This window comes from Cebus imitator, unplaced genomic scaffold, assembly GCF_001604975.1.
Source record: "Cebus imitator isolate Cc_AM_T3 unplaced genomic scaffold, Cebus_imitator-1.0 Scaffold149, whole genome shotgun sequence".
NCBI lineage: Eukaryota > Metazoa > Chordata > Mammalia > Primates > Cebidae > Cebus > Cebus imitator.
The window spans coordinates 410,553-413,911 of record NW_016107464.1 but is presented as its reverse complement, the minus strand read 5'-3'; the positions used below and the strand labels follow the sequence as shown (position 1 = coordinate 413,911).

The 3,359-nt window shown below is 38.7% G+C and overlaps 1 protein-coding gene across 12 annotated transcripts in view; it reads left to right on the top strand.

Annotated features, from left to right (window-relative positions):
* The window catches only part of UBAP2 (ubiquitin associated protein 2), a 132,293-nt gene that overhangs the window by 34,720 nt on the left and 94,214 nt on the right, over window positions 1-3,359 (top strand). For 2 of the 12 annotated variants that reach the window (XM_037743636.1, XM_037743632.1), the window contains exon 3: window positions 1,229-1,266. The exons of the other annotated variants lie outside the window; for them this stretch is intronic. The gene's annotated coding sequence lies outside the window, so the exon portion shown is untranslated. The remainder of the gene's footprint in view (window positions 1-1,228; window positions 1,267-3,359) is intronic. 12 annotated transcript variants of the gene reach the window in all.

Here is a 3,359-nt window from a genome sequence, read left to right as displayed (position 1 = left end):
GATCTCGGCTCACCGCAACCTCCGCCTCCTGGGTTCAGGCAATTCTCCTGCCTCAGCCTCCTGAGTAGCTGGGATTACAGGCACGCACCACCATGCCCAGCTAATTTTTTGTATTTCTAGTAGAGATGGGGTTTCACCATGTTGACGAGGATGGTCTCGATCTCTTGACCTCGTGATCCACCCGGCCTCGGCCTCCCACAGTGCTGGGATTACAGGCTTGAGCCACCGCGCCCGGCCCATGTTTTTCTTTTTAAAAAAACAAAAACAAGGATCTTTTACACAACAATTATAAAAAATTAGAAAATCTACAGACCATATTTATATTTTTTCAATGGTCCTCGTAAGGCTTTTTTTTTTTTTTTTTTTTTTTTTAGACAGAATCTTGCTCTATCACCCAGGATGGAGTGCAGTGGAGCTATCTCAGCTCATTGCAACCTCTGCCTCCTGTGTTAAAGCACTTCTTCTGCCTCAGCGTTCTGAGTAGCTGAGATTACAGGCATATGCCACCACGCCTGGCTAATTTTGTATTTTTAGTAGAAACGGTTTCACCATGTTGGCCAGACTGGTCTCGAACTCCTGACCTTAGGTGATCTGCCTGCCTTGACCTCCTGAAGTGCTGGGATTACAAGCATGAGCCACTGAGCTCAGCTATGTCCTTTTTAGCTAATTAGATTGTTGAACATACGTTGTATTTAGATCTCAACTCTCTTGTGAATTTCTGTGAATATTCCACCAAATTATGTGACTATTCCACAATTATGAAGTGATTATAAAAGTATTTGAAAATTGTGATATACAATGTTTTAGTAAAGGTATGGTTTCTGATCAGCTCAAAAAATAAGTAAAAGTAAAGCAAAACTGTTGAACGTTAATGAGAACAGGCTAGTAGACTGTTAATAATGTTTATCTATGGTGGTGGGCATAAATAATTCTACTTTATTATTTCCATATTTTTTCTGGGTGACAGATCTAATAAAAAAAATTTAGATTCATTTGAAAAATTTCACGTTTTCCACTGTGAAAGCAGCTTAGGTCATTATAAGCCATGCGAATGGATGAGAGATCCAGAGGAAGAGCTGTAGTGATGCTACTTTTCTTGGCAAGATATTTTTCAACTTGAGATGTGACCTGGTGTATTTCACTAATGTTTATTGCAGGGGAGGGTGCACTGACCTTGTTTAACTTAAGAATTACCAGTTGATCCTGATTTTTCCTCTTTTTTCCCAAGCTGTACCGACCTCTTGACACTTCCTAGAGCTCAGCCTGGTAACTTCCCTATTATATACTCTTATATTTGGTGCTTTGTTTATCAAATATTTGTTGAATTGTTTATCGTAGAAAAACTTTTTTCTTGACTCAGGTAGGGTATATTATTATAAAGATAAAAATTAAAGTTCTCATTGAAATTTATTTTCATAAATATGCTAGCACTAGTATTACTGTACTGGTACTGTTAAATGCGTATTACGTGTATTGGCTATGCTTTCAAAAGTAGTTTCTGTGCCCTTTTAGGATAAAAAAGATATTACTGAAGAGAAATACAGAGTATTTTTGTCATATAATACTTAAGCTGGAAAAGCTAAGTCTGAATAAATCAGTCATTAGTATTTACCTTACATATGCCAATGAATAGTGACTTTATAGTTAGAAATGTATGGGCGAAACAGTATTAGAATGATAATGTAGAAACAGATAAGCTTCAGACTGTCCCCTACAGCAAAATGCTATTATTAGTAACTATTCTGCTTGAAATATTCAGTGAGATTCTTTCACTCATCAAGTGCTTGTTTGTTAATATTTTGACCAGGTCAGTCAGTGTTTCTTTGGTTTTTAAATAGTGCACATTTACAAAGCACTGGCTATTCTTTCAAGTTTAAATATTCTGCCTTCAGATCCATTATTTGTTCCTGGTTTACCCACTCCTCTATTACTTTTTTATACTTTTTCCAGAGAGATTTCAGCCATACTTCCTAACTTTGGTTTATCTTGTACTCTGACATTTCTGCATGAAGTAGTTTCTGTTTCAAATGTCTTAAAACCAGGGATGTTCTTATAATAATACTGTGCAGTGAGTGGATATCCACAACTAGTCCATAATTTTCACCTTTTTAAAAAAAAAAAATCTCTCTGTTTTAGCTCCTGTTTAACACATCTATCACCCCAAGCTGTCTCCTCCACTCCTTTTCTGATCTGCCGAAATCCCTCCCCACAATACTTTTATTATGAAAATGGTCACGCTTGAAGAACAGTTGAGAGTTATATAGTCAGTAGCCATGTGTTCCATTACCTTTCCATTAATTTATCTAACTTTTTAATGCTTTTCAAAGTAAATGATTCGTGGTACTCTTAATCACTTCAAAATGGGCATTATTGACTAGAGTGAATCATTTGTTTATAGTCTTTTTTTTTTTTTGAGATGGAGTTTCTGCTATTGTTGTGCAGGTTGGAGTGCAGTGGCGGGATCTTGGCTAACTGCAGCCTCCACCTTCCAGGTTCAAGCAATTCTTCTGTCTCAGCCTCCTAAGTAGCTGGGATCACAGGCATGCACCACCACACTTGGCCAGTTTTGTATTTTTAGTAGAGATAGGGTTTCCCCATGTTGGCCAGGCTGGTCTTGAACTCCTGACCTAAGGTGATCCACCTGCCTTGACCTCCCAAAGTACTGGGATTACAGGTGTGAGCCAGTGCACCCAGCCTTGTAGTCTTTTTTAAGGTAAAATTTATATACAGATAACATTCCAAGTATATTGAATTGTTTTTTGCCAAATACGTATTCCTGTGTAACACAGTATCCTGTTAAGATATGGAACATAATCCTCATCCTGGAAAATGCTGCTGATTTTTGTTTTAAGTTTGTTTTCTTTGTACAAACATCCTGTTACCTTAGGGTTCTGGTGGTTTTCTTTATGTAGTACTGACTGCTGTCACTTGTCAATCTCTTGCCTTCAACTCTCATTTCCATCTTTTTGTGTACTTTTCATTTTAGACTCTCACAGGTTCCCCATGTCTCTGATGTGAATTGTGTTCTCCTAGCTGCTTAGTCCACACGTCTAGTCCCTGCAAGTATGAAATGACAGAAACATCTCCCTGTACATTCTTTCCTTCTCTTGCTATCCATACCATGCGTTTTTAGACTGCTTATAAAATAACATCCTCCTTAGCTGAGGGGCAACGTGATTGATGTATCGCGTCCTACACTTGCCTGGTCAGTAGAAGGCCTGGGTCATTAAAAACAGCATACGGCTAGGCGTGGTGGCTCATGCCCGTAATCCAAGCACTTGGGAGGCCAGGGCGGGTGGATCACCTGAGGTCGGGAGTTCATGACCAGCCTGACCAACATGGTGAAACCCCGTATTTAA